Source organism: Lycium barbarum, chromosome 12, assembly GCF_019175385.1.
Source record: "Lycium barbarum isolate Lr01 chromosome 12, ASM1917538v2, whole genome shotgun sequence".
Taxonomy (NCBI): domain Eukaryota; kingdom Viridiplantae; phylum Streptophyta; class Magnoliopsida; order Solanales; family Solanaceae; genus Lycium; species Lycium barbarum.
Window position 1 is genome coordinate 85,330,305 of NC_083348.1, and position 20,201 is coordinate 85,350,505.

General features: G+C 34.0%; 1 pseudogene; it reads right to left on the bottom strand.

The window, feature by feature from the left end:
• Positions 1-7,569: 7,569 nt before the first annotated feature.
• Positions 7,570-12,561, bottom strand: LOC132623623 (uncharacterized; annotated as a pseudogene).
• Positions 12,562-20,201: the final 7,640 nt, after the last annotated feature.

The window sequence follows — 20,201 nt, forward strand, 5'->3', positions numbered from 1 at the left end:
ATAGAGTTTACATGACTAAGTTAACCAGGAAGTCAACTGAGACGTTCCGCGAATATGCGTTACGTTGGAGGTCAGAAGCAGCCAGGGTTCAACCTCCGATGAATGATAGGGAAATGACTGCTACCTTCATTGAATGCCAGGCTGGCATATTTTACGAGAAAATGATAGGTATGATGGGACAAAAATTCACAGAAGTTGTTCGAATGGGAGAAGCACTGGAAGAAGGAATCAAATCGGGGAAAATTCAGGATCTTATTGCTTTACAAGCAATGAACAAAGCTATACAATCTGGTTCTATCAACGGGATTAAAAAGAAGAAGGAAGATGTCGCTGCAGTCATGAACGCTCAAGGACATGAGCCGAGCCAAGCCATTCCATACTTTAACCACCCACAACAAACTTTCCACCCTTACCACTACCCTGAACCCTACCAAGCTCCACTACCTCCTTACCCCGTTTACAACACCCAAGCAAACTACTACCAACCCCGAGCACCTCCGCATCAAAACCCACGCCCGTATCAACCCAACCAAGCTCCAACTTACCAAAATCGACCACATACTATACCTAGAGCCCGTCCAAACCCTGACACCAAAAACACCCGTAATTACACTCAGATCGCTGAACCCTTGGCTCAATTGTTCGAAAGAATGAAAGCAGCAGGCATAATACAACCGATTGAAGGAAAAATTCCCGAGCCTATCCCAAAATGGTTTGATGGTTCCAAAAGCTGCGCATACCACTCTGGAGTTGTTGGGCACGCCACTGAAGATTGCTATGGGCTTAAAAACAAAATCGAAGCCCTGATTAAGGAAGGAGTAATTCAGCTCGCTGAAGCTAAGCCCAATGTGGTCAACAATCCTTTGCCTGCTCACGGAAATGCCAAGATTTAGAGGAGTCCAGTGCGGAAAGAGTCAGATCAACAACTTTGTCGCTCTCGTGGGAACAATCCAATACAACTACTCGCAACACCAAGGCACTGACAATATGGGGCGCCGAACCAGGAAAGACTCTGAAGAATTGGACTTGTACTCCGTCCTCGATCCGTCGGGAGCCTTGGTAGCATGAACATGAATTAAAAGACCGGAGACACAGCATCAAGTCCCCGAAGGCAACCGGAGACACATCATCAAGTTCCCGAAAACAACCGGTGACATAGCATCAAGTCTCCGAAGACAACCGGAGACATCATTCGGCTATACAGCCTCACATGCATAAGCCAGACGACTACATTACAACTTTACCCTCTACTTTATCATTTACTTTAATAACTTTACCCTGAACTTTACAGGAATTATCATGAGCCTCCGAAGACAACCGGAGACATCGTCCACTTTACAACTTTATCCTGGACTTTACGGGAATCATCATTGAATCTCTGAAGACAACCGGAGAGATACCATCAAGTCCCCGAAGACAACCGGAGACATCACATGGCTATACGGCCTCATACGCATAAGCCAGACGGCTACACTTTGACTTTACTCCCTACTTTGTCATTCACTTTACCAACTTTAACAACTTTACCCTGAACTTTACAGGAATTATCATTGAGCCTCCGAAGACAACCGGAGACATCATCCACTTTACAACTTTATCTTGGACTTTACGGGAGTCATCATCAAATCTCTGAAGACAACCGGAGAGATACCATCAAGTCCCCGAAGACAACCGGAGACATTATTCGGCTATACAGCCTCATATGAATTATCATTGAGCCTCCGAAGACAACCGGAGACATCATACACTTTACGACTTTACCCCGGACTGTACAAGAGTCTGCATTAAATCTCCGAAGACAACCGGAGACATCGCATGGCTACACGGCCTCACCTGCATAAGCCAAACAATATCATTTATCGTCGAGTCCCGGAAGACAGCCGGAGACCTTATCACTATCATCTTCAAATGCAACTAGAGATATTATCACATCCTCAGCATACGCATCACGCATTCATTCAAGTCCCTGAAGACAACCAGAGACAACACTGGCCATACGACTTCATTTTCATTCCCACACTCATATTTATTATCATTTTACACTCTTTATAATTTTACACTCTCAACGTTATTACTAATTTTGACATGAATTTCAGTTTTGGCAGAAAATACAACCTGCAGGGACGCAACACAACGTGGAACTTTATCTTACGCAGTGAACTGGGGAAAATTTGCTGAAGAGGAATACCAAACTCACAAGCAAAGGTCGCGGATCTACTCTCGAACTCGATTCCGCCTATGTCCACAAACACGTGATACATAGGTTAATATCCCTTTCACATCTCCCGCTAAAACTCTACTGAATCAACTCTTTTCACAATCTCATATTCCTTTATATATCCCCAGCGTTTCCATAACTCAACACTGGGGCATCTTTGAAGAATTTACACCATGTCTAGTAGAGTCCTACTTATGCGTGTGTTGTGCACCCCATTTATAATTAGGAGGCTATACGCATATGTTACATTCTTGAACGTTCGCGTCACCTGTCTACGATCCCCATAAGATTATGAATCCACAAAAAACTTCCGAACTACACATGGCCTGATTCTCGTACAGCCCGAGATATGTAGGCGACTCAAAACTGAGGTTCGGCCATAATTTTCCATAATTCCTTCTGTCCTCATAATATTTTTCGCCAATTCTCCTAAACAGTACTTTCCTACAAATTCATATTTGTTGGTCGGAACAAAATTGGCTACTACGTCAACTTCTTCGCCCGAAGATTCTTACATCATCTCCGGTCGAAGAGGGGCATCTGTTGACACCCAATTTTGTCCCTCCTTTATTTAATTTAACCGGGTTTCTAAATTTACTGACAAGTTAAATACTTTATTTTTTTACTATTTTTATTACTACTACTAGTATCACTAATTTTATTTTTTAACATTATGAGTATTACTTTATCACAAATTTTAAATGGTTCGCCATCGTTTCATTTTCGGGTTTGAAACCGTTAAATTAATTACAAGACAACACTTTATAAAATCTTTTTTTTTTACCTATCAATTATTAATTGTCTTCACATAATATATATTGTACTAGTTGTCAAATTAGAAGCCCAAAAAATAATATTTTCGGACCAACATTTGAGCCCATTTCATTACCCAATCCCAACCAGCCTATTTTTAATCCATTAATTCGGACCAACTAAAACTACCCGGCCCATCAGTTGGCAGCCCAACTGAAACAGCCCACAAATGAGCAGCCCACCTTATTTTCGGTTAAGACCTAATATTTTGAGCAGCCACACCCCTGTTTTCTCCCTCATTTTCCTCTCTCAAGAAAGATTCACATTTTTTACAATAATGGCAGCTTCTAAGTTATCCATTTTTTCGTGCACTGCTCTTTATTTTTTTTTTAAAACAAAAGCCAAGCCTCTTTCTCTCTCCTCACGCTCCTCTCCACTTCCCCTTGTTCCCCACGCCGCTCCTCTCTCTCATACGCTGCTCTTCATCCTCACTCTATAAATAAAAAAGAATGATTCAGTTGAAAGGGGGATTGATTGAGTATTTTGGAGGGACACATACCATCTTCCACACTCGATTTTTCCTTTTCCGGTGAACTTTAGCCGTGACCAACAATTACTCTATTTTCATTTTTTCGTTTTGAAACTTTAGTTACTTTAATCGGGTTCGAGTTCGTTCGAGTTCGAGCATAGATTCGACGACGTCGACGCCCCGTTCACTGCACCGCAAAAAGGTCGGTAAACCGTCCTTTCTTCTTCCATTCTAGTTTTTTGATACATTTATGATTCTCCGTATACTGTGAATCGTCGTTAGTTTCTTTCCAGCGTCGTTTATTTTTGTACTATGAAAAGAGATATCCGACATGTTTATTCTAAATCTTTGGTGTTTTGAGTATGAGTCTACGTTTGGTGTTTGCTGCTTCATTAGGAGTATTTTGTTAGTTGCTGTCCGTATGGAAATGATTTTATTAGGAGTCATATTTTTTTTTTTTTTTTTAAGCATTTGACTCTTATAGAGAATGCCTTTATTTGAAGTTGATGTACGAACAAGTGCCAATCAATATACTTAATGTCTTTGATGGAATGTACAGTCCTCTGTTTCACCATAATGTTAAAATATTGAACGTCATATATTAGTTCCCATCTTAATGTATTAATATATTCATTGTTTTGTTAGAAGATTTTAGGATGATTCTTTTAGTTACAGTCCTTTTGGTGGAAGAGTTAGACCAAAGTGGAAAGTCAAGTCTATCAAAAGCCTAAACCTCTTTCATGTTTTTTTTTCCCTTTACTGTTAAATATGATATACTATTTGGAGTATGCATAACCAGGCTTGTTTTGTTAAATGTTTAGGAATCATGTTTAATAAGGTTTGCCTGGTTACATATTCTTTAGCTGCTATGGTTGTAAATCGTCTTCGTATTTGGCTTTGAGTGTTTTGTTCGAATAACCCTTATGAGTCTGCCGCTAATCTTTATTTATTTTTTTCTCTTTGCATGTACACTTTGGGAGCGAATGGAGTCACAAATCACGACTCTCTCAAAATAGAGTTTCAAAAAAAAAAGGAAACTTGGCATTAATACATTACCCGTGCATGGAGTCGACACATGTCCTTATTCCTTAATCTTATCCTACAACAAGAAAGCGATGAAATTCGCTTGAAGCCCGCCCATGGCGATTCCTTTTAAAATTTTCAACTTTTTCACTCTTTTTTTTATTTTGTTTGAATGTGTGTTGAATGATTTCTTTGGATGCGTGTTTGATATTTTGGATACCTGATATAATGACTTAAGCTTAGCATGCAACTACCCTTTAAATGTAGAATTGAATCAATCGAGTTTGCTAAAAAATTAAGCCCAACTTCAAAACCATCCACATAACATATTTTTTCTTCAAAACATAAAAAAATTTGCATAAATGTTAGTTTATTTTGAGAGATAAAAAAGGAAAACTAAATTAATGGATAACTCTTTCATTTTAGTTCCTTTCCAACGCTTGAAATACATATCTATTTAAAACAACTTTCGCACAATATACATTAAACTAATAGTCTTTCTATGAAATTTTTAAAATTTATTTAATGTTAATCTTACATTAACTCTTTTTAATTTGTGAGTCGGCATAACTCACTTTTTCCCAAATACATATAAACATCACATGTTCCGCATCTTTTAGTTTATTTCAATTAAACTCTTGTATGCAATTACTATTTTCTGTCAATTTTACTTTAAACAACTTTATCAATACTCACAAAAAATCATTTTTTCTTTCGATAATATTACATTTACACCTAGCCTAATTAAATTTTAGTCTGGTCGGTTAACCATTGTTAATGGGTCTTAAAGGATGCCTAATACCTTCCCTTTAGACTAATTGAACCCTTACCTAGAATCTTAAGTTTCGCAGATCTTAACAGAGCTAACTTTAAAAATAACTTTAATAAACTTTAGGTGTCCTAATTCACCGTAAATAATTAGGTGGCGACTCCTTAAACAAAACAAACAAAAACAGGAATTTCCAATATGTCGTACTTCTATTTAACCTCCGCGGGTAAAAATGGGGTGTGACACCATGTTTGTATTACTAGTTCCTTATTGTATTCTTGATATTCCATTTTTGGTTATTGGGAATCCGTTCGCAATCCGTGAATACCCATGTTTTGCATTCCATGGGTTCTTAAATGCAAGATATGAACTATTATGCTTATTTTCATGAAAATCTACATGCTTTCCATATTTTCATACAAGTTATACCATATACTTATATTCATGCTATATTATACTCACTAATCATGTGTACAAATCATATCTACAAGTCATGTTTACAAGTCATGCTTACAAGTCATGTTATACAAACCATGGGCTCAGATGCCACCTATATCCATTTTCATGTTTTTGGGAGTAGCATAAGTTTACAGAGAAGGCTCAGATAGCCTGAAACTACGTATTGCAACGTAAGGTAAGGGTCGATTTACCCACATTAGGACGACACCTTCAGACAATTGAATTGGATCCTTTCATGTCATGCTTATGTCTCATACCCCGGCAAGGTATGGGGTTGCTTTACTGGTCAGGCCAGGTACCAGACTCCACCGTACCCACGTGGTGATTCCACATTGTTGGTTATACTACGACTCTCCTACAAGATACATATATACATATGTACTTAAAACATTTTTACTTATGTTATATATACATTCACGTCAGATAATGCTCATATTCATGTTCAACTTACAGTTTCAGTTCTCATTATTTCATGTGCCATGATTATTTCATTCAGTTGCTTTACATACCAATACAATTCAAATGTACTGATGTCCCCTTTTATTGTCCGGGGGCCTGCATTTCATGATGCAGATATTACTGTACGAGACGACGGATCTGCTCATTAGGACATTGCTTGTATTAGCTTTTGGTGAGCCCCATCTCATTCGGGGTTTTGTCTTTACTTCTATTTATGTCAGTTATGCAGTTAAGGTATGCCGGGGCCCTTGTCCTGGTAAACAGTTTAGCAGTCAGACTCATGTCAGAGGTTTCATAGACTAGTCAGTTATGTCATGTCAGATGTTCAGTTGAGTTAGCCTCGTTGGCTACATTACTATATTTCCGCATTAGTCTCGTTGGCTACATTACTATGTTTCCGCATTCATGATATAATATTATTTTCATACTTATGATTATTGAACTCCAAGTTTTACAAGTCATGCATGTTTAACTTATATTCCACGTCAGTTCATGTCTCATGTTGACTCAGCAAGCTATGTGGTTCGCTCAGTCACATGCAGGAAGACACTGAGTGTTGTGTTACGTCCAGGCCATGGTTCGGGGCGGCATAAACTCGGGCGTGGAAAAACACCTCTGTGACACTACCCTTCTCTGTAGCATTGGTGGTCATCCATTGGTGCATTACAAATCCTATCTCAGGTTTTGTGAGTCATGGCCTTTGTTTGTTTATGATTTCTCTAATCTTTAGATGATAATTTTAGAACAGTTGTAAATTTGTAATGGCTAACCATTTAGTAAACAATATTTCACAAACAATCACCTCAAGTTGTAGTTTTATCTTTTAAAGTATGTTCTTCTGGAAAAAAAACTGGCTTGCGGTCTTGTCTATGTGAACTTCTTGAAGAAAATCTGTAAAGTTCGTGAGGTGGTTTGGTTGTCACACTGTTAAAAGTTTTCAGTAGAAGATTGGACTGCGCGCTAGTTTTAAAAGGACTCGTTTATCGCATGAGCTAAGAAATTTTGACTAGTGTATTATGCATAACGAATAATAATTTGATTGATATGAAGTTGGCACGAATCTCTGGAAGAGAGAAAAAAAAAAAAGTAAAAGTTTCTTATATTTGCTGCTTTACCATGTTGGTTTCACAGTGAAATAGAATTCCTTAATGTTTTAAACATACCACATGATAATTTGAATAATTTATTTTGGCACCTGTATTTCAAAATAATAGCCCCAGGCACTCAACATTCATAATATTAACAGAACAAAAGAGAGATGGAACATGGCTCTTCCAAGCCATGTTTTCCATTGTTTCACACATAACTTAGACTAGACAGAGTTGTATCCAAGATACATAGTAGAAATTGCAGGGTAACTGCAGTCTGCAGCAAAATATTAGTACATGTAAAACACAACTAGGACTTGATACAACAACAACAACGACGACAACGCTTCAATTCCAAGCAAGTTGGGCTTGGCTATATGAATACTTATTCCTTACAATTCTTAGTAAGGAAGTCGAGCACGAGTTGATTAACCTTGTCGGGCAGTTGTTCATTAACAAAATGGGTTCCTACAGGCAGACTGTGAATCTCCATATTAGGCACTAAACTTTTGAGTCCTCCATCAATGTAAGCTTCGACACCATGAAATTTTAGGAAATAATCCTTCTCTCCCTTAATAAACAGTGCTGGAACGTAAACTGTTGGATCATTTATGACGAGTTGTTCAGAAAGTGACCTATTACATGATGAAATTCATAAGCCAGCAAGCAAAAAAAAAATAAAAAAAAAAGAGAGAGAGAGAGAATATATTAGGAAAGTGTTCAGAAGTTAATCAACCAGGGAAAGTATTCTTATAATTTTTCTTTTCTTCTATAACGGTGGTCCGAATCAGCTCGCAGACACCAGTGGCGAATCCAAGATTTTCATCCAGGGTATTCGGAAAACAAAAGAAGCTAAATATACACTGTAATTTTTTGCCGAGGGTGTTCAAAAGTTAATATATGCACATAAATACAGAAAATTTACCCTATATCTACATTGTAATTTTTTGCCGAGGGTGTTCGGGTGAACACCCTCACTTACACGTAGATCCGCCCCTGGCAGACACCTCGAGTATTTCACAAGGTACATGCAGTCTCTCACCATATAGGTACAGGCCTACAGCGTAACTCTCATGTTTGATTCCTATAACTTGAATTTCCTTGTAGTTTCATAAATGTTAACACAATGGAATTAATTATTTCTAAGTCTGCCTCTCTTGGTGGAGGGAAGTGGTCCTTATTCACCGATTTTCAAACCGTGCGCCTTTAAGTTTGCGTCTCCTGACCAGGGCCGTGAATGACTAGCAATTGTGTTGGTGTAATGTATGTATTAGGTTAAGCCAGTCCAAAGTTACACTTAAGATGGCATGATATCGTTCACTTTCAGCCAAACCTGCACGGTTTTCTCCAAAAGTATCGATCACTACACTTTACATATAACTTTCCAATCTTTATGTGGGGTTTTATTCGGACACCCGATAGTATGATTGTGAGAGGAGAAAGCATTGGAAGGGGACTTCTCGGTTCAAATAAAACATATAGCAGTAGATGTTTGTTATACCTATAGGGAACCTGCAAAGCAGTTTCGAATCCAGAGTTTCTATACAAAGCACCATATGCAGCTAGGTCTTCCTCAGTGAACCAAGGTGGTAGTGGGGTACCAGGTTGCACAATGTCCATGACTTCCTGATCTTCGTTGGCTATTGGTATTTCACTTCTGGAGAACATAATGTATACATTTCTCACTACTGTTTGGGCATCAAAGCGACCAAAATCAGCTTCAGCTCTCCCAGGCTCCTGCAAAGGATTAAGATATACATCTCCAAGATTGAAGAGGAACTACAAATGATAATCATGACGAAAGCAAATCAGATTAAAGAAAAAAAAAAAAAGCTTTAAAGTACGTACCCTCCATCTCGAAACATAGAGGCCTTCAGGGAGACCTTTGTTAAACTGGAATAATTGTGGATGCAAATATGGGATTCCCATAACAACAAATCCAGAGGCTCTCTCCTCATGCAGAACGACAAAACGGGAAAGGACAAATGATCCAGCGTCTTTACCAACAAGAAAAACCTACATTATTGGGTAGACACATAGATGAGAGAGTAGGAAACAGGGATATAATTTTCAGCTTATAACAACTGAGTTACACATTTGGCTGCTCGGCAAAAATATATTTACAATCGCTAGTCAATATACATCATATCAGTACACTAATTATATATGCATCTGTCTACTATTTTTTGTTCAAATCACAAAATCTCCTGATAGATGCTCAAGAGCCACTGCTTTGTTCTCCATTTGATATAAAAATTGTGATTTCTTCATTTTTGTCTGAACTGAAGCTCGGATTTCTATTTCAAGACTGCAGGTAGGGGTCTTCACGGTTTGGTTAAAATCCGAAAACCAAATCCAACCCGATTGAATAAACTGATATTTACTTGGGTTAGGTTTGGTTTGGTTTTGAATTTTTAAAAAACGATAATATTTGATTTGGTTTTGATTTTACTAAAAGTAAACCGAAGAAAAAATCGAATTGAACCGACAAATTTTATACATAATTTTTATAATTATATATATACAATAGATTAATTTTTATAAATAGTTTTAAATAATTTATATAATTTTTAAGCAAAAGTTTATTTTATCTCTAATAGGCTAATGGACTTTATACCTTAAGCCGATTTTAAAAAAGAAATCCATGAATTCAAAGTTATTTATTCGAAGAAACAACTATATGAGATTTACCTAGATTTATTTTTTGTATCTCTTACAAACTTTATTCACTTAATTTAAATCATATATCCTAAGACATGTTCTCCATCATGCAAGAAACTATAGCTACCACAATAAAAGGGTAATAATGGATTACAAGTTGGAAAATGATAGAAAGATCTCTCCTAATTGTAGGAAAAAAACATGAAAGAGAGAAATACCGTTAATTTTCTTAAAAATCAAAAAATCGACCCAAACCGACTACAACCAAACCAATGGATATGTATTATACTAGATAAATTCTAAGCCCATGCAAGCACGGGCCCAACACGAAAAATGAGTTTAGTAATAAAATTGTGAACGTATTATTATATAAACACAATTACAATTCAATCAATTTAAATAGCATTTGTTATAGCCCTTTCTTTTTAGGTACAAACAAATGGGTTGAGGGCTAGTTTTGGCAAGCTCCCTGCCTTAACGATCGGAGTGAAGGGTTCGAATCCATTAGTAACATGATTTATTTTTCTTATTCCCCCTCTTCAGATGTAATCGAATTTTTTTAATAAAAGTACAGACCAACTCTATCTTAATCCTTTTTAATGAAATATGTGCACACACTTAGTGTTTTTTTGTTCAATTTAAATCCTCCTCCTTTTAATTTCTTTTGTTAATTTTCTCTAAGCTTAACTTTATTATTTTATGAACTTACTATGATTAGTACGGATACCTCCTATACTATGAAAATTCTACGCATGCACCCCATGTAGGTCATATATGTAATTAAGCATATTAAAATATAATTATTAAAATGTAAATTATAAAAAAGAAGCTTTTATATATTTATTTTATGAAACTTAATGAAGAGGTTATTTTTTTTAATACCTTTAATCTCGAATTTGATTAAAATAGAGGATAAACATTTTTGAAACATATATATTTCAAAACTTATTAATAAGAAATGTAAGGAATTTACTTAAAGAATCATACCAACTATCAATAATAATTTACTACGCTTTCAATATGTAATTTATTTGTGTCTTTACTAATAGACTTAAAAAATTTAAAAAGTTTATTAACACATTATTTATTGAAGAAAATAATGAAAAAGAAAATCTTGAAGAGATTAGAACAAAGCAGAAAGAAAAAGTGATGCTCTTAAAAGTCAACTATGCCCTCATAGGCATGTCGACGATCCGAGTGGTAAACCCACTCTTATATATAGTTAAAATTTGGTTTAGTTTTAATAATTTTAAAACCGATTAGATTGGTTTGGTTTTGATTTTAACCCAAAACCAACCCAAACCGACCCATGAACACCCCTAACTGCAAGTTTTGAACAACTATTATTCAGATCACTTCAGTAACTTAAACATTCTCCTTTTAATAACAGTGGTGTCTAAATTAACTTATACACACCTCGTATATTTAAAGCATTATTAAAGTAGGATCTTTAATTACTCCACGTCTAATCAAATCAGAATCCCTATATCATTTTCAAGCTATAACCAACTAACATTAGTCCAAATTACAATCCAAAAAACAAAAATACTTCTTTTTCTCAAAATATAAGAAAATGAATATACCTTAGAGATGCTAAGAGCATCAAGAAGTGCAAGGATGTCATTTGTAAAATCATTAAAGTTGGCTTTCTTGGGGTGGGATTAGGCCTGTTAACCGGTTTGAACTGGACCGGACCGGTAACCGGTTAACAAACCGTCCGGTTTCCGATTCAAAAATCGGAATCGGCCACCGGTTCCGGTTTATCGTTAAATTACCGAAACTGGACCGGTCCGGTTCAAAAGTGTCAAAACCTCTTTTTTGTTTATATATATATATATATATATATATATAATAGTATTTATTAGTATATTGTAGGTATATTTACATATGTTATATTTATTATAAGTAAGGTTTATATATTTACTGACTAACAGCAATACAACATATACGTATATATATATATATATATATATATATATATATATATATATATATATATATATATATATATATATATATTAAGTTATATGCTTAAGTTATACTACATATACCTAAATTATACTAAGAATATACTTATATATATCAATATACTTAGGTTATATAACTTATATATATATATACATATATATACTTATATATTATAACTTAAGTTATTTATAGCTTAATTTTTTTCTAAGTTTATAAATTCGTATTTTATAAATTAAGTATATTTATATTATAAGTATATTTAATTCGACTGGTTTTACCGATACGGTCCGGTTCCGGTTCCAAAAAAATAGAAACCGGATCGGTAGTTAATATACGGTTAACCGGTTCAATCGGTTCCGGTTTTACCGGTCCGATTACCGGTTTGAACCAGTTAACCCGAACCGGTTGACGGGTTTAGGTGGGATGGCTTATCCGATAACCCTTATCCTCTGAAATCGGGTGCAATGGCTCTGTAACCAGCTTTAGCTACAGCTATCATCTGATACCTCCAAGAATACCATATTTCAGGGAAGCCATGCAAGAACATCACAACTGGGGAATTCCCTCTTCCAATTTCAGCTATGTGAAGCTTTAGCCCGTTCACTGTAACGAAATTGTGCTCTATTTGTTCCATTTTTCAAAGTGTGAGAAATTTTTTGCCCTTTTGCTCTATTTGTAAGATGATGATGAAACATTGAAATGTGTTTGGGATTTTATAGCTACTTCATGAATTCAGGTGAAGGTCATTTTTTTGTGTACTAATTATGCATCATATTACATATAAAATATTGCTAGTCAAATTTGTCCCTTTAAAATCTGAAGAGACGGAGTGATTCTTGCTAAGCAAAATAGCATCTTTGCACACCATTGACAGAGAAATATTCGCGGCAATTTTCCCGCTATACATAATTTTTAAGTAGACAATATTAGGTGTTTGTAGCGAGTTTTGAATTGTATTTTTTATATATATCATATTACATTAAAAGTGGAAAGCTTTCAAATTAAAAGTTAGACTACAAAAATGTCCTTCTCCAAAAAAATCTTTTAAAAAATTATTAAAGCAATAGTTTTACTATATTAAACCGGATGATATGAGGCTCTAAACTTTGCCCATTATTTTAAGAACTTTTTGTTGGAAAACTTAATTAACAATACAGGATCACTAGTAAATTATTAGACAATGCTATGAATTCTTGGAAGAACAGTAAGGGCACTTACCTTGATCTATTGTAAGAATCAATAGAATAGTCATGATCTTCTAAGTCTTGTTACTTTCTTTGTGACACTTTTCTCAATGGGGCAGAGACGAAAAGAATTAGTAACAGACCCAGGGAGCGCAACCAATATATAATGGTGAGGGACCTCTTCGGAAGAGACATAACTCTTCAAATGTAACCTTTCAGAAGAGGTGCAACTCTTTAGTTATGAACCCATTAATTATAACTGAAAAATTAATTAGGTTTCTACGCATATAAAATCCATACCTTATAACATAAGATTTATATATAGCCCATAAAAATAACACTTTATTAGATCAGAAAAATGGGCGTCTTTAATTGATAGCAATCTATGTACAATTATATTAAATATGTGAGTTCACTAAATAGAGAATTTCTAACAATCTCCCACTTGGACCACATATATTTCTGAAAAATTGTACATAACCAAAAACTTTATAGTGCGCACAATTTGCTATCTCTAAGCAATCTGGTCTGTTAATCGTACTAATATGGGATCAAAGCGGTTTTCGTAACATATATTCGTCACTAAACCCATCAATGGTCACAATATGAGCAAAATCAATGACACAGATCAAGTATGGATGCGTAGCATGGAAATTACATGTAAAATTGATCTCAGTCATGCCTATTTCCAACTGGTCCTACTTTATGACTTAAATAGTCCATAAACCATTTTCTTACACTTTATGCAAAACTGCAGTAGAAAGTCAATAACTTTATTTTCAGAGTTCTCAATTAATGCTTGAACATAAAATTCTCAAAACTTTAATCTATACAGAAAATATTCTTAAACATGTCAAAAACATAGATAAAACAACAAACTCCCACTGAAATGACTCTTCCTAGAGTCTAACGACATCCATATAAGCTACAAGCTCATAAAAAAAAAAAACACTTTAGATTGCAACCTTTCATGAGCGGATCCGCAATGATGGAGTTTGTACTAATATGCTCTTTTGACACAAGAAAACTCTAAACTCTTCCCTTCACACAATTAGAAATTTAATGTGCATATGCCTTAGTTTCGACAAATCTCAGATATACATATTCCAAACACATATATATCCTAATAGGGCTCGTCTCAAGATACCTAACACAACATTATTATTTAGTCTTTGGACATAAATAATAATTTGTAAGTGGTACTCTTATACATAGTTCATAAATATCGACTACCAAAACGGCCTAGTAATGTGTCATTCTTTTAACCAACACATTACAAACATGATATTACTAAATGTATCACATATTCATGACAATCCATAATCTGGCCAAAATAATCTTCCTTTGGGATAATTATTTCGCACAGACAAAACATGCTTAATGTTCAAAATAAATAAATATTATCTGATAGAGGTTACTTTGGCAACATATTAGATTAATCTATTCGAGTTGAATCAAGAAGCACACATGGTATAATTTCATTCCCAGTACAAATAACTATTTTTTTTATGCGCAGCGAAAAATTGGCAAAAAAGACATTTTCAAAAGGCAACTGGGAAAATGTAGATGATCTCCAAAAGGCAACTAGGAAAATGTAGACGTTTGCTTTATGAAAAACTTAATCCAAAAAATTCGAAAAAGCACAAAAAATCTACATAAAAACTCTATCGAATAATGCGACAAAACTTCAATGTCACTTTTGTGCTATAAGACAAATATTGAACTTGACCCTTAAATTCCAACATCACTTTTGGGCAGAAGTTTGCAAATCACGTGAAACTTACTAACTATAGAACTGAAACAATTTAAATACAAAAAAAAAAACCCTTCGAACTTTACCGTATCTTTGGGCGACCGGAAAAATTCGTTCTTAATATTTAAATGTCTCATTCTACCCCAATCAATTCCCTCATATTAACCGTACCTTTGGGCGACCGGCTAATTTCCTAATGAATTGATTGCAACATTAATACCATACATTTATAAGGTTAACACATCTTGACTATCAAATTTAAGATGCTTCGGCTTCTCTCAAATTTGTAGATATGTAACCAGTGGTATTAATTAATGATATTGTTTGACTTTAGTCCTTTAATTCAATGTCATTCCAAATGAAATTCATCACAATCTAAAACCGTATGGTTTTGAAATCCGTTGGGAAATACCTAAACCTTAGATTTAATGAAAAATTCCTTGACATTGACACTAAATTGTCCTTCCTTTTATTTTTCTTAGCCCTTAATCTCAAACAAACCGTCAAATAAAAATTAATAATTTAAACCAACACTTTAAAATTGCATAAACTGAAAACAAATATGCAACTTGATATGCACAAATGAGGACCATTTGTAATTTATTGCATATATTGCATAACATAGGAATCAAATTACAAAAATTGTAATTTATTTCAAATTGGACAATACAATACTTTAACAATGATATAATTTCCTTAATATCTTGACCAAAACTTTTGAAAGACCCAAAAATTTTCAAATAGGCGAGTAGCTTAATTCTCGGTCCTAAGAAACTGAAATTAATAATTATACCAAAAAAAATAATAATTCAAATTGCAACAATGCAAACTGTGGGATTTTCCAATATTCTGCCACACCCTAATCAAAACATCCTTTTTTAAAAAAAAAAAGTTTTTTTAAAAGAAGACAGGAATTGAAACTGCCAAAGAGTTTAGGCAAAATCCAATCAAAATATGAGAGATGGAAAAATTATTGATAGCATTAAACCTTTGCCACCGTTTCGCCCAATAGAATTAAACGGCAAACTTTGCTTAAGTCTTTCTTTTCAATCAAGAAACAATTGTATTAAAAAGAAGAAGAGGTAAGAAGTGTCGAAGGATTCTACCACAAGAATTCACGTTTTTCTTTCTTCTGCAAAATCAACAATATTATCCAATTTCCAGTCTCATCTATTGCATTGGTTTTTTTAGTTTGTTCCAAAAATAATTGTTTTGACATTTAAAAATAATTTCTTTTAAACTTTTCATTTATGCTTAATGATATTTATAGCTATACAAATATTAATATCTTATTTCTTACAGAGCCTGTGCGAGCACGGACCCAACATATATTTATAATTTTATTTTTATGCAATTATAAAAAGAATTGATATATTCTACAACATTTCTTGAAAGTCACGTATGTAAAGATAGAAATTTTAGGAGCACGGGTTCAATAATTTGTGCCATGATGTTATTTCTTTGTTTCAGTTTATATGACTTTATTTAAGAAAAAGGCTAATAGATACTTTTTAAACTACGCGTTAATTAAATATGAACCAAAATTTCAAAACTTATTGAATTTTTAACTACTTCTAAATACGGAAACGTCATTTGAACTACTATTCCCTAGGCTAAACAGTGAAACTTTTTATACATATGGTGATTATGTATATTGTGCCATATAACATGGGCATAGATGCAGAATAAGATTTCTATCCTTTTTTTTTTACTTAACCTATCACAAGTATGTACTAATAAATTATTTTGGCTATTGTGGTGCTCCGTATATATAATTAGAAACTTAAGATATTCGAAAATGCCTTTTGAGAATGTAATACCCATCTTAGTTTCTTTTTAGGGTATTAAATAGTACTGCAATAAACATCCGAGTAATTTATTTTATCAGTTGTAACAATATTCAATTAATTTGATCAGTTGGTGAGGTGAGATATCTCCCATGAAACTACAAAATGTAATAAGTTGTAATAGTAACTTTTAAAAAATAAAACTTGATAATAATATATTAAGAACTACTTTTGAAAAAGTAATCCTTACCTGTACTTTCTTTGTCTATTGAATATTAGTACTACAGGAGTACTAAAAAAGCTATGGAGATTGGAGGGAGAGATAAGTAAGAGACTGTCACATTAAAGTTTAATGGGGGCCACTTTTTTTGGACAGTCATTCAAAAAGTGGTATAGAAATCTAATTGAATGAATCCACCATTATTGACTTAATGGGGAATACTTTGGGAAGTACATGGATATTACTTGATTTTTTAATATGAGATTTATGTTTTTTTTATATATATATTGCTTTATTTTTTAATATGAGATCCACTTTTTTTTATATATTAATTAATTTTTTAATGTGGGGTTCATGATTTTTTTTTATATTGCTTGATTTATTAATATGAAATCCATTTTTTTTTACATGATGCGACTTTAACGTGCAATTATAAAAAGAATTGATATATTCTCCAAACTCATGCTTCTGTTATGTAGAAAAATATTTCTAGTCAAATCTCTCCCTTTAAAATCTGAACAGACCGAGTGTGAGTGATTCTTGCTAAGCAGAAAAGCATCTTTGCACACCATCGACAAAGAAATATTCGCGGCAATTTTCCTGCTATACATATTTTTTAAGTAGACAATATTAGGTATTAGTAGCGAGTTTTGAGTTTTACTTTTTATATAAATATTTAATAAATTTCTTAATATAAATGTAAATTTTGAAATAAAGGTATTGAGTTCGGCTAAACCGTAGATAACCTTTTAGCTCCATCCCTAATTATTAGCTAGGCTTCCAAGTATGAAGATAAACAGTACTACATCAGTCCCATCTTACTTATTGCATTTATCTTTTTAACTAGTATTCGTATCCGCGCGATGCGCGGACAAAATTAAAGAATATTAATCATATTAAAATGTGATTTATGAGATACTTTTCACCTTTCGAGAGTCAATTTAATTAAACTTTGAAGCTAAATTGGAATAGATTAACTCAATATTTGAAAATTAATATTTTATTTGAAAACTACACAAAAAATAAGTTTTAACTTTTACCATATCAATTTGGTAAAAAAAATATATCTCAAGATGATAATCAAAATTTATGCAGTTTGAATGTTGGGAAGCGAAAAGCATACATAAATTGAGATAGAGGAAGTATAAACTTTTGTATCCAAATCAAGCATTCACCAAACTTACAAACTATCAACACTATGAATAATTCAAATCATTCGCGACAAATAATTTTCTTGTTCAAAACATACGTTGTGAATTCAAAGTTCAACCTCCATTAACTCTTATTTTGAATTAGTGATATCCTTGAGAAAACTTCTCATCAACATTCTTGATCTACTCCTACTCTACTAAAACCTAGTGTTGAAAGGATAAAAAAGAAAAAGATCAAGAAAGTCAATCACCTTTATATCATAATCATGCAAAACAACATAAATCAAGAAACTACACATGTAATACAGATTATAAACACTGAAAATTTTAAGCAATGAAAAGCAAAAGCAAGGAGGATGTTTGGAGAGTTGGTTGATGGCATAAATAGAACGACTCCAGAAATTTATAACCCTCTTTTTACGTAATAATTTGCACAAAAATAAATATACCATAATTATGTATCATTATTGATTGATATTCTATTATTTCATACCTTATTTATGTGTCCGCTTCATCGTTTTTGTAACTTCCACTCTGTTACACCTCAGATTTTCGCACGTTAAAGTCGCATCATGAGTTAGTCGACGTAAGTTCAAAAGGAAATTATGTTGAGGATAAAAGGGATTGATTTTTATTAATAAAAATGGTTACAAGAGTCTATAAATAATATTAGTAAGTGACGGAAGATTTGGAGGGTGAATGAATCAAAGAAGCATGAGTCTCGTCAAAAGTCGGCAAGTTGGGAATACGTAACTTGTACTTTTGGGTGAGATTAGGAGTGCTACACATGCTAAGCAAGTAATGATATGAAGTATTTGAATTGTATAATGGTCTCTTGTTAAGTTTGGAAGTCAAACGAGTTGTAATACGAAAGTCGACAAAGGGCGTCGCAAGTTAAGTTTGTAAATTTCACTGAAATTTGGATGTGTTACGGGGTGATCCACCTATCAAATCGAAGGTCTATGAGTCTAGTTTCCAGCGGATTTTACCGTTCATCAATACAACATCGGAGTAGAGAGATATTCGCATTTCCGTCCAAGGATGTAAACTGTCACAAGACAGAAAAGCCCAAGGTCAGTGGCAACATAACTTTACTTATATAAAAACACCACAAATCAGATTGGAACCTCATTTCTCTTCAAAGAACAAACCCTAAACACTCCCTATACTCTCAAAAACATTTCTCCATCTATCATAAGCAAATCCAAAGGGTAATCAAGTAACTTTTAACGTAAGGAATCACGTAGTAATCGTAGAATCGTCGTTTCTTCGTTGTTTCGCTTTTCGAAAGAAATCTTCAACTTGAAGAAATCTCTGTTTTGGATTGATTCTGGGAATCTAAAGTATGTTTTATCCTCTTAATCATCTCCTTATGATTATCCAAGTATTTAATCTAAGAAATTTGGAGGAAATCCCATGTATATGAACCATATGAACTAGTATGGATGAAATTGATTGGTTGAGCTGATTTATGTGGTTTAAATGTATTTTCTTGGAGCTGTGAAGGTATGGATGGATTGATAAGGAAGAGTAGGAGTAAAGGAGCAGAAAAATGGTAGTCTTGAATGAAGAAATTGAACTACAAATGATCCTACGAACTTACGCCCGCAAGTTGTTCGATGAAATGCCTCAATGAGTATTTCCATAAGCTATGAACTTGGAATTGATCCCATATTGGTCATATGATGTAGGTGATCTCTCGTAAGTCATTCAAGGACTCGGGAAACATATATAACTCCATCGACGAGGTATGTAGGGCTTTCTATTCTCTTTGTGGCATGACTAGATTTCAAATGACCTTTCATTGAAAAATTTGTTCCGTTAACTTGGATCGATCGCGTTCCATGATAATTGAGCTGACACATACTTCATCTATGACTTGTACCAAATTATGGTCCACATTTCCTTTTGGCTATCAATTAAAAGACTTTCCGTTCAACTTGTGTCGATTATGTCCCAAAATGATTAAGCTTACCCTTTTCTCATGAATAACTTGTATTGAAGTACCTTTCACATTTCGTACCCCTCTTGTTTATCGAATGAAGAATGATATTAGTTATGGTACTCTTCACATCAAAGTTGAGTTGATTGTACTTCCTTTAATTGAGTCAATCCTTATCTTCTTATCTATTGCTCCAAGGTGAAGAACCTCTCGTTGGCACACTCTTTCCGATAAAAG